This window comes from Lygodium microphyllum, chromosome 4, assembly GCF_053477565.2.
Source record: "Lygodium microphyllum isolate KBCC chromosome 4, Lygodium_microphyllum_v1.1.10, whole genome shotgun sequence".
NCBI lineage: Eukaryota > Viridiplantae > Streptophyta > Polypodiopsida > Schizaeales > Lygodiaceae > Lygodium > Lygodium microphyllum.
In genome coordinates this window covers 97,845,321-97,858,587 of record NC_141138.1, presented here as the reverse complement: position 1 = coordinate 97,858,587, position 13,267 = coordinate 97,845,321, and positions in this window count along the sequence as shown.

Here is a 13,267-nt window from a genome sequence, read left to right as displayed (position 1 = left end):
TGATGGAGACTTAGGTTGCTCCTTAAGACGTTGGAATGGGATAAGCGCTGTTTCGGGTTTGGTTTCAAAATTAATTACCTCGTGGCTTGAAGATTCATCTTCTGATGATAACACATCCAGGAACGTCACATAACAGGGACCCTCTGATGCTTGTTGGGTTGATGGGACTGGTGCTTGTTGGCACGGTGCATCATCATCATCCTTCTTTGGCACGGATGGGTTAGGACGGCATGAGCCACTACTGAAAGACGGCTTGTTCTTCTTAATCCATCCCTTATAAAGGTTTTGCATATGAGAAGATCCATTTACCAGACCAAATGGTACCATCATCATTCTGTCCCATCGCATGAGCTCATTGGCTTCTGATGCTTCTGGAACTTCTTCCTCAAATGTATCCTCTTCAGGTGGGATAGATTCTTCCATTTGACTTGCATAATCCTCTTCGTCCATATCATATTCATCCTCTACTGTCTCTGTCTCTGCGTCTGCTTCTGCTTCTGCTTCTGTCTCTGCTTCTGTTTCTGCTTCTGCTTCTGCTTCTACTTCTACTTCTGCTTCTGCTGTGGCCATGTAACAGGGAGAGCAGTACATCCATGCCTCTATCTCACTATCAGAAGTGATTTCAGAAGTCATTCCTGGTTCAGGCAGAAAGTATTCACCCATTGATAATGGCTTTGCATCTTTTGGAAGTCGGCTTACTGTATCCACTGTTAAGGAATGTGCCACTGTTTTCTTAGGAAGGATTTGTTTGACAGCATCTTCGTCTGCTGATGTTCCATCCGTAGCCTCGTTAGGGGAATCAGAAGATAATTCCAAGGAGGTGGAGCCATGTCCTTTTTGAGAACCATACAGTTTCAGCACCACTTTGTTGGGTCCTCTGCCCAAGGTCAAGGTTCCTTTGAACCAATCCGTCCTTGCTCTAGCTTCAAAAAGCCATGGTCTACCCAGTAACAAAGGATAGGATGTGCCATAAGAGTTTGGCTTCACCACTAAATAGGTTAGCCAATAATCTTTTCCAGCCACTGTAGTCTTCACATATGGAAGAATGCCCAGAGGCTTGATTCTGCTCTGATCCGCCAGTCTGATAAGCCATTGGGTTGGTTGCACACCTTGTAGGCCTAGATCCTTCATTGTCACATCCGTCATAATGTTCACTGATGAACCTCCATCAATTAGTGCATTTGCAATGAAGCAGCCTTCTATCCACACGCCAGTCTCTGGGGTACCCGGATCTAGGAAAGCGTTAGCCACATCCACTTCTTTTACAGGCTCTGGAGCCTTGTTGGACTTTGTTGCTGTTGGGGGAGCAATCCTTAAACCACGTCTTCTTGTCAGTATACTTTTGAATCTTTTCCGGCAACTAAGAGACAACATCAATAATTGTCGGAATGTGAGGTTTGGTTTAAAGGTATCTAGATCTCTAACTAGATCGTATTCCTTAATAGGATCCACTGGCTTTTCTAATCGGTTAGGGAATGGGGCAACACCCATTTTTATTTTCCCTCTTTCTTCCAACAGAGGCATTACAGGAGCTTCTTCTGCCACTTGTGGCACTTCCTCCTCTTCTGTATCCTGGACCTCTGGTCCTGTCTGTAACTGTCTCTGTAACTCTCTGTGGCTCTGTAGGGCTCTGTACGGCACTGTTAGGCTCTGTTCTGTTCTGTTCTTCTGGTGGAAGACTGAACTTCACTGTTCTGGCAGGAGAGTTATTTTCTTTCTGGGTAGGTGGTTCCTTCTGCTTTGCACGCGTGATGGCAGCAACTTCAAATTCCACCAAATTAGAGGTAGGCTCTTGGGCCTTGGACGGACTATCAGTAGCACTGTTTTTCACTAGGGCTGGGCTTGGACAGTCTTTTGCAGTGTGGCCTTCTCCTTTGCATCGACTGCATAAGGGCTTGTAATCCACTGACCTTCTGGGATTTGGACAATTTGGTGAAATGTGTACCTTTTCTCCGCATCTGTAACACTCCACTTCTGATCTCTGACCACCGCCAGACTGTCTGCCTCTGTAACTTTGAGAGGAAAATCTTCTGGGTCCGAAATTAGGACCAAACTCTCTAGGCTTGGGTCCAATATCTTGTGTTGTCATTTTGGATTCCAGCAAGTTAAATCTTGCGTCTTCTTCCTTCCTTCTCCTATCATGCATCTCCTTCAGAGAGCAAATGTCCTCTGTATGATTCTTCCGCAAACAGTAGGAACAGAAGGCTCCAGGGATGGTTGGTTTTCGTGTACATTCAGTGGCTAAATGGCCTGCTTGATGACACTTACCACACCAAGTATTTGACCGCATCACATCTCTTCCTGCTCCTACAACGTTGGATATGCTCGCTGTGTTCACTTTCAGCGTCTGTAGTTGCTCTGTAATCACATCCATCAACTCCTTTTTGATGTTTGCAACTGAGTTAGATAAATAATCCTTCAAGCTTTCTCCTCCTGAGGCATTGGCAGGAGGGTTTTGAGGAGTTTCTGTAATCACTGCATAAACTGGTTGGGCTGGTACAGAGGGGTCTCTGTTCTGGTTCTGATTCAGTGCTCCTGTTTGAACTGTTGGCTGTTGACTCCAGTTGGTAGGGTTCCACTGTTGCTGTTGATTTGTCATTGAGGAAATTGGTTGAGACCATGGTTGTTGTGGTGGAACCATCATTTGAGGCATGGATTGTGGCCACTGTGGATTTGGTGCACTGTACTGTGATATCGGGGACATCTGTTGGTAGGGATAGGGAACAGTCCCTGGGACTGCATTTGGTGGATACATCATTCCTGGCATCAGAGGAGGTAAGACTCCTCTTCCTGTATTCATTGCTAATCTAGCTTCCACTTCATCGTACAGTCTTGCACCTTCTGTTGCAGCTTGCAGGGTGGCTGGTCTTTGTAGCTTCACAAACTTACGGACTTCTGGTTGTAATCCTCTGAGAAACACTCCCTTCTGAATGCCATCATCTAGATTATGGTTAGTCCACCTCTTGAGGATGGATTCCATTCGTGAGACATAGGCTTCCACTCTTTCTCCAGAAGACTGACTTAGGTTCATAAATTCCTCTCTCATCCGCTCTTCAAAACCTTCACGCCTGAATTTAGTGAGGAATGCCAACTTCAGGTCGTCCCATGTGCCAAAAGTTCCTGCTGCTTGTCTTTCATACCACTGAAACGCCGCGCCCTTGAAAGTGGCGGGGAATATTGCTAACCAATGCTCAGGGGTTCTGGCATTGTTAGCCACACATGCTACCATAAACTCTGCTACATGAAGATCGGGGTCTTCATTGTACTCTCCCTTAAAAACTGGCAATGGGACTACATTCGCTGGTCTGTCATCAATATTTCCAGGACGGATCTGGCTTGGAAGTGGACCTCCAGCAGGAGGAGGAAGGGCTTGATGTGCCATTGGGACTTCTGTAAAGAGTTCCGCAAGGGCGTCAAAGGCGGCTTCTGCTGCGAGCTCGCTCTCGGCTCTGATTCTTGCTTTCTCTCTTCTTACGTACCTCTGGACTCGTTCCAACGCTTGCCTTTTTATTGCGTCATTCATCAAGGGGTTGACTCCACTAGGTTGTTAGTGCTCCACAGAGGGTTAACAGAAGACTTCAGTCTCTGTAGGACTCTCTTGCCAACATTTCTACTTCTTTCTTTTCAACGTCCCTGAATTCTGCTTTCATGCCACTACACAGGGGAAGGTATTCGGTTCTGAAGGTGTCAAAATGCATACGTCTGAGCATGGTGGTGGTGCCATTATCATAGTAATGCCAGCTTCTGATGGTTTCAATAGTGTATGTTGTGAAAAACACTTTGTCTACCAACTTCCAGTGGGTTGCTAATTGAACAAACAGAAGATTATCAGTACACCAAGCATCCCATGTATCTTGCTGTTGAGAGTCCACGAACAAATTCCAACTCTTTTCCTTCTTGTCCCTGTGAACCTCTACAGACCAAGACTCCTGAAGCTTCTTCACAATCTCACACTTGATGTTGTCTGGAAACTTCTCAATGAATGCCAAATCTTCCATAGATGTTCATTCTCTCTGTTTCTACTCTTCAGTTTGTTCCCAAACAGTTTGCCACCAAGATGCAAGTTTCTGTTGCTTCAATAGGAAGAGGAAACTGTCCACCACATAGAGCATGCATCATGATGGTGATGTGTTTCCGCCATTGTGGGATGAACTTCTTATGGAAAGTTGCTTTGATTATGAGAAATTCCAACTCTTCAGTGGAAGAAGGAACTTTACAAACATCCATTGAATTCTTCTCTTCTTGGCAATGCCATTTCCTTCATTTTCAACCTCTTTTGGTGCTTATTGATGGCAAGTTTCCCCGGCTGCGCACCAAAAACATGGAGCCCCGAGAAGAACACCAAGAAAAAAGGAAATTCTCTTGCAAGAAAATCTATCTTGTAACATCAACAAGCTTGTTTATCATGTTTTATATGATCACAATGAAGAAAAGAACACCAGGCACAACAAATCTTCATGCAGCATCATGTAAATCTCCCACGGTTTTAATAGAATCAACCATATTCTTCAATATCTTCACAAAATCCATCAATATCACAAAGAAAGCAAAGAAGTACACCATCTTGAAATGGAAATACATCACATAGTATTCATCTTCAATATCTTCATAGTCTTCTCTCTCAATCTCTCATATACAATCACTCTGTTTCTATAGAATTGGCTATCTCTGACTCTCTCTCACACACTCCATCAATAATACATCATATCCTCACTACAATCTCTCTAAAATTACTCTCAATAATCACTCTTAGGTCGTGGATACCCCTCCCAAGAGGTATGTCTGATATGAAAGGTCACCAGAGCCACTACAGTGTCTCTTCATAGCTCACTACTGTCACTTTACTCTAGTCTTCACTTGAGTCTTCAACAGCTACTTCTTCCACTTCTTTAAGCTCTTTTGCACTTGTATTCACCTCTTTCCAAGGCTAGAAAACTTTCCCCAAAATCACACATACATTCCACAGAACACTTACAGAACAGTCTACAGAACAGTACCAGAACAGTTACAGTACAGAAGCAGAACAGAAGCAGAACAGAAACAGAAGCTCTACAGAAGACCTACAGAAGGTTACAGAAGGTCATCAAAACCACATAACTTATACTCAACCCATTCCAAACTCTCACAAACCATTCAATAAGCTTTCACAATATCTCATTCTTCATCAATCAATACTCCATCCCTCCTTACAGAAGACAATCAGAACAAAAACAGACCAAAACAGAACAAAACAGAAGGTATACAGAACCATTCAGAACCTATCAGAACATCACAAAACCATCAACAAACATCATGAACTTCCAAAACACAATCATTATCATCAAAAACACTCTCAAACCACTTCCAAACCAATCAATCTTCTCATAAAATCAACCATTCAGCTCTCAAAAACAACAAAAATCAGCCAAAAAACAAGTCATTTCAACACTCAACACAAATGTATGACTTAAGGAAAGCCCCCATAAACAAGCTCGATATTCTTGATGAACTTCATTCTACGATGTCTGTCGATGATGCATGTTGACCCATCATGACCATCTAAGCCAAGTGGCTTCCATGCACCCTCTGATAGACTTGAGCTCTGTAAACTCCTCTCATTCTGGAGACCACCCTTCAAGAACATGGGTGAGGCTAACCTACTTATCTTTGAAGAGCTCTTAACATGTCCCACATGGCATTGGACTGAATTACATTGTTGGGAATTAAGGGGCATCGTGCTTGCACCCTTCACAGGTGTGAACATACCCTTTACGGGTATTGTACTATGTTTGATATATCTATCTAAAAAACCTAAAGATGTACAAGTCATTGTATCCACACATGTTGTTGTGTCTGCTCTCTTCTCTCTCAACCTACTACATCTCCATTGAAGCATAAAGGAAGCTCCCCATCAAATCCTTCACTTCAAATTGGTATCAAAGCTGGACATTTGGAGGAGCTCCCCATCATTGCTTTAGCAAATAGTTCAATACTTATAGGATTGATAGTCATGCCAGTTCATCTATGAGGTATGAGTTGATCTCTTCTTGAGCTAGGGATTCGTTAGGACTTGTTGAGACCTCATCAAGTCATTGCCAAGAATTGCATTGAGCCCATTCAAGTGGACATTGGCCTCAGCATTGAAAGCTGTGAATCAGTGTGGTTTCAACCTGTTTAAGCTTGGAAATTTCAACGTGACTAGCTTTTGAATGTCAGTGCTCTCTAATTTATGTTGATGTATACCTATTGAGGCTTTGTGTGAAGGTTCTTTGGGAGCCATTCAAACTACCCAAGCACTAAATAGTTCTCACAAATCTGTCGTCACACTGACTCCCTAGGATGATTTATGCTAGGTTGCACCCAATTTCAGGCTCTCAATCCAGCACACAACACCTTGTTTTTAGATCATATAGCTTGTCTTCTTCATTGGGCAACTCATTGAACACTTGGCATCTTATTTTGAATGCTTGGATATTGAGCATCGTCACATTGACTCCCTAGGATGATTTATGCTCTCACTCCAGTACACAACACCTTGTTTTTAGATCATATAGCTTGTCTTCTTCATTGGGCAACTCATTGAATACTTGGCATCTTATTTTGAATGCTTGGATATTCAGCATTGTTTCTTCTCATTGATCCTTGACTTGGCATTGCACTTTGAGCTCCACACTCTCAATCAATGGTTGGAAATTATAGGTAGATAGGATGTGCAAAACAAGGCATCCCCCTATCTTGAAGGTTCCATGCTTAGAGATGATGCCTACATGATGCTTATTTATGCCCAGTTGACACTGCAGATACTTTAAGGATGTTTGCCTATTTCTCAGCTATCATTTTGGGACTGTCTTGAGAATTCATTGGCTCAATTTAGACAATGATATAGTTGTTGGAATACACACTGTTGAATGCATTTCACATGGATTATATTATGCCTAATTCTTATGGCTACCATTTCATGTGTTTTCTACGATGCACTTATGTCTACCATGGATGTTATGCACTCAAAGGTGATTATGGGGATGTTTTGAGCTTGGATTTAGGCTTGTCAACATTGTCATTGGTTGTAGTAAAATTGTAGGTTGCAAGTATGATATCTAGGAGAGCAATTTAGTATGAATCATTGGCATATTCTTGGATAGTGATTGCGCATGCTTTGTGCCTCAATTTTGGGCTGAACTATATCAACTTTTGCAGAGATTTTCATGTTGTATATTGTGGCAAATAGGTCTTAAATGCAAACAAGTTATCCATAATACTATCAAATGCTATTTGATAATGTACTAATGTATGGTTTTGAGCCCACATTCTTGGCTATGCTTGGACATAATTAGTAGGTGGTACCAAGTCAAAGATTTCAGAAATATTGTTGGTTGGTACTTGTCTTTCATCTTAGTCATTTGCATGATAGATTGGGCTTGTATTTGGTGACATTTGAGTCATCTTTGGACTATAATCATGACTAGTAGCAATGATGGTGATGACCTTTTGCACATCAAGAAGCTTAAATGTGCACATAACTTTGCCATATGGCGGAAGCAATGCTACAATGTCTTGGTGCAAAAGAAATAGGTAAGGCCCATTAAGACAAAGGAATATGGACAATAGACATAGAGAAAGAGGATTGTAAAGATTTAGATGAGCTTGCATGCTCTACGATAAAGGTTTTAGTTTCAAACTCTTTGTTGCTCAATATAGAGAAGTTGGATTCTGTCTATGCTATGTCGGCTAAACTACTTGAGGAGTTGTATGCTCAGAAGAATGCTGCTTGCAAGGTCTATTGATTGAAGAAATTGATGGACCTTTGTATGAAGGAAGGTATAGACATGTCTGTACATCTCAATGAGTTTAACTCAATTTTTACCTAGCTACTTGCTTTGAAGTTAAACATTGATTATGAGTCCAAAGCCACTTTCGTACTATGCATTTTGCTTGAAAGTTGGGATACATTCAGGACAGCCATGAGTGACTTCAATGTCATGTTGATGTATTGTGATGTGGAGGGCTCTATGCTTATGGAAAAGTTGAATAGACAGAATAATGTAGCCAACAAGTCTTCCAGTGCATTGCATACTAGAGGTAGATAGTTCCTAGTAGAAGGGAAAATCTAAAAATAAAGGACACAACAAGTCTCGTGGGAAAGATGTAGAGTGCCATCATTGTGGCACGAAAGGACACTTAAAGTGTGATTGCTATAAGTGCGAGAAAGAGAAGGGCAAGGGTAAAAAGATTGATGATAGCAAGGATGAGAAAAAGGACAACCAACCTGCAAAGAAGAGCAATGTCAAGATAGAGGACGTCAATGTAGTCAATCTCATGAGAGTGATATTGGCAATGGTGTTCTCTTTGCTTCTTCATTTAATGTATGGTCTTTGATTGTAGATTTTGATGATGACATGCACACTTGATTCTTGATTCAAGTGCTTCATTCCATGTAACACCACACCATGGGTGGTTCTCTGACTATAGTGGTGGAAAATATGGTGTTATCCACTTGGGGGACAACTGTACATGTGATATTGTAGGGATTGGTAGTGTGCATTCAAAATTTTAGTATGGTTTAATGTTTACCTTGCATCATGTCAAGAATGTACTCAAGTTCAAGAAGAGCTTGATAAGCATAGGGAAGCTAGATGACAAAGGCTATCACACTACTTTTGGGGATGGAAAATTGAAGATATGTAAGCGATCTATAATCATTGCTAGAGGCTCTAGGAGTGATACTCTGTATTCATTGCAAGTATCTAGTGTGCATGACCATGTAATCACCATAATTGAGCACCAACCAAGTGTTTCTTTGTGGCATGGTTGGTCGGGATACAAGAGTCAAACTAGAATGAAAGTGCTTCCTTGTTATTTGAGTTATTTGTTGTAGTTTGAGGTATGTTGATTTTAGCCATTGTGATCATTGTATCTATGATAAACATATTTAAACATCACATAAAAAGTCTATTTTATTGAAATCTTCTCCCTTAGAGTTGGTACATTCAGATGTTTGTCGAATTCCATGGTTGTCTCTAGGGGAAAGAATTACTTTATCACTTTTGTTGATGATGCTACACGCAAAGTATGGGTGTATCCCACCCGTCATAAGGATGAGACATTGGATAAATTCAAGAAATTCCTTACATTTTTAAAAAATATGACCTATAAGACATTAAAATTTCTTCACTTTGACAATGGTGGGGAATATGTGTATAAAGTCTTTCAAGACTTTTGTGACAGTAAAGGGATAAAGAGGGATCTCACTACCCCTCATAATCCACCCCAAAATGGCATTGCGGAGCATATGAACATGACAATTCCGGACAAGGTGCGTACTATGTTATCTCATGTTGCATTACCTCATGGATTTTGGAAAGAGGTTATTATGACAGTCATACACTTGATAAATCAATCATACATCTTTGGAGAGGAGTCTCTTAGGAAGTGTGGTCGGGAAAGCCACCTTCATATGCTCATTTGAGAGTATTTGGTTGCAAGGCATTTGTACACATTTACAAGGAAACATACAGTAAACTTGAGCCAAAGTCATGTAAATCCATAGTCCAAGGATATGATGGCAAAGGTGAAATGGGGTATAGATTATGAGATCTCGAGAAAAGAAAAGTTATATGTAGCAATGATGTTATCTTCCAAAAAGACCGCATGCATAAACAACCCGAAAAGACAGAGAAAGGGTTGTATTCACGAAAGAGGTACCTATAGGACATCAAAGAAAGCTTGTTGGACAATAGCAAATACATGCTATCAATGACCCTGAAAATGCAAGGAATGATGCTGAAAATGAATGGCAAGGAGTTCCCCATTATATACCACAGTCTTAACAAGAAAACATGCAACTAGGATAGCTGGAACTGGTAGGATAGCATGAAAAAATTTCTAGACAATAAGTTGTAAATACATATTTGCAAGCCCAACAGCCCGCAAACTGTGAACCTTTGGTCCATAGGTTGATGCAAATTTCAAGACAGTCAGATATGTTTGTTCTTGATGCTTAGTATGCTATTGATTATATCATGGTGATAGCTTGTGATGAATTGTCATGCTTTAAGCAAGCAATGTGGAGACAAGACAACAAGAAATGGCATAAAGTTGTGTTGTCAGAGATGGAATCTCTAGAGAAGAATGGCACTTGGGATTTGGTGCATTTTCCTAAAGGTTAGAAAGTACTACCATGAAAATGGGTTTATAAGATGAAAGCCACTTTTGGTTTCTCACCAAAGTACGCAAAGGGATACAAGCAGGAACATGGGATTGATTTTGATGAAATCTTCTCTCTTGTAGTCAAAATGACTACTTTGCAGACCATATTGGACTTGGTTGTATTTGAGGATACGGAACTCATATAGATGGATGTAAAAACTACTTTTTTACATAGTGATCTACATGGGGACATCTAGATGCAATAGCTTGAGGGTTTAATTGCAAAGGGGAAAGAAAAGATGCTATGCAAACTCAACACGAATTTTTATGGACTTAAACAGGCATCGTAAGGATGGTATCATAAGTTTGATGCATTCATGTAGTCTCAAGGGTTCAACAAGAGTCAAGTGGATCATTGCTTATACACCAACAAGGGAGCAGAGGGTAGCTTTATTCTCATGCTATTGTATGTGGATCACATGCTGATTGCAAGCATGCAGTTTTATGCTTTGGATACCTTGAAACAAAGCCTATATAATAGTCTTGACATGAAGGATCTTGTTTAGGCAAATCATATTCTTAGGATCCGTATATGTAGGGATAGATCGAGGGTCTTCTCTATATGTCTAGCTAGAGTATGTCTCCAAGATTTTGTGGTGCTTCAATATGAGGGGGGGAAGCGATTGGTGTACCATTGCCTCCATATGTGAAACTCAATGCAGAGGAAAACCCTACATCTAATGATGAAAAGGTTGAAATGGCTAAGATTATGTATGCTTCAGCTGTGGATAGCTTGATGTATGTTATGGTTGCTACACGTCCTAACATAGCATTTATAGTGGGAGTGGTTAGCAAATACATCACACGTCCTGGCAAAAAGCATTGGGAAGGAATGAAGGGTATCATGAGATATCTTAAGGGCACAAAGGATTTGTGCATATGCTTTGGTAAGCAGAAGGCATCTGTCATTGGCTTTACGGATGCAGACTATGCTGGTCATTCTGACTACACGAAGTTTACTTCAAGGTATGTATTCATCTTCATAAGGGGATCAATCACTTGTATATTCACCTACTACGACAGTGTGTTGCATTATCTACTGCAGAGACAAAGTATGTGGCTGCCGCCAAGGCATGCAAGGAGGCTTTATGGCTTTCACATCTAGTGGGAGAGCTTGGCATTACACAAGTTCTTGCCCTCCATTGTAATAGTCATAGTACTGTCATGCTAGCACGGAATTCTATCTTTCATGCAAAGACAAAGCACATATAGGTGAACTATCATTTTGTTAGGGATGTACTTGATAGCAAGAGCATTGAGCTTATCAAGGTACATACAAATGATAAACATGCAAACCTTCTCACGAAGGGTTTTCTAGTAGAGCGGTTTGCTCTTTACCGCTAGATGATGGGAGTTGCGTAGGTATAGGACTTTTTAGCTTTTTTACATATTTAGACTTAGATGATTCTTTTTTCTACCTTCAAGCAGGCTACATTTAGGTGGGAGGTTGTTGGGAATAAAGGACCACCATGCATGCACCCTACATGGGTGCGAACATACCCTTTAAGGGTATTGTACTATATTTGATATATCAATCTGAAAAACCTAAAGATGTACAAGTCATTGTACCCACACATGTTGTGTTTGCTCTCTTCTCTCTCAACCTACTGCATCTCCATTGAAGCGAAGCTCTGTCTTGAATCCTTCACTTTACTATATCATGTTTTGTTTGATTATCATAATAACCTTTTTCTCTCCATGATATCCCCTGATGATTTCAATACAAAGGAGAACACTGAATTTGAATATGAACCGATTGATATGAAAGTGATACATATTCTGACGCAGACTATGACTCTAATGAAAGAAAATTTGAGAAAATCACAATTGACCAAAAACCTTCCATACACCCCTCATTACTCTCATTGATGCTGGCCTTGTCCATTGACTTAGAATGGTTGGAGTACCTAAAAGCAATGTATTATACTTAATTGGAATCCCACACTTCTAACCTTGCTTCCAACCCTGATTTGTTCACTACTAAATCCTCAAAAGACCCACCCTTTGATGCTCCATCAATGTCAGAGGAGTTTGATTTGGAGTCTAATGTTAGCACTGATTCAGATCCTAAAATACTTTAGCCTATCCTAGGTTCCCATTGCAAGATAACCTTGCGGGTTCAGTTTCGAAGGAAGAATCTTAAGAAAGCTAAAAAAACCTGACTCTAATGCACGATCTCAACATAAGCCTTAGGATCTCCGTAAACATTTTACTAGATTCAGGACAGGGGGATCGGATTGTTATTCTACTAAGTGCCAAATGCTAGGATGCAACTAGTAAATCCATTCTACTAAGTGCCAAATGCTAGGATGCAACTAGTAAATCCATTGAAGGCTCATCTAAAGTTAAGAAAGTTGACCTTGATGAGGAGGGGGAAAACACCAAAACCTACCTTTATCGTTGAGGATTTAAGCAAGGAAGATGAGGAGGTACGCATTTGGTTACTCAAGGAATTCTTTTCCTAGAATTACACAGACTTCAAAGGAGTGCCACCTCATGTACTTACTCATGTCAAATTTGTGGGAGAGAAGGAAGGAGTCTCACTTATAGCTTTCTCACTTACACAATGGGGGAATACACACACAGGTGGAGGCTGAAAACAGTTTTCCTCTTCTTAGTTGTGTAAGCCAAAAAGAACTCTAGTACAGAGAAATAGAAGAACCCTATATATGGGTCTCAAACCAAACTCAACTAACTAAGGTGGCATACTAACTGAGCCACGAACTAGAGTAGATAAGGATAGCTGTCATCTAGCTATTATTCATGGGCGGTGTACCAACCGCATCTACAGCTAACAAGTCGGTGACATAAATGCACAACGGTCACCCTGGCATATCACGAGTGGAGCTCGATATCTCAACACTCCCCCTCGAGCTTAATCCCAATTCTTACACACCAAGCAGGTCTCTGAACTTGCGCAACTTCTTTGCGCCCAATGCCTTCGTAAATATGTCAGCTACCTGACATAAACTAGATCAATAAGACCTGCGCCCAATGCCTTCGTAAATCCTCTGTGCTAACATAAACTAGATCAATAAGACCTACTAAAACCCTCTCCCGTACATAGTGATAATGCACCTCA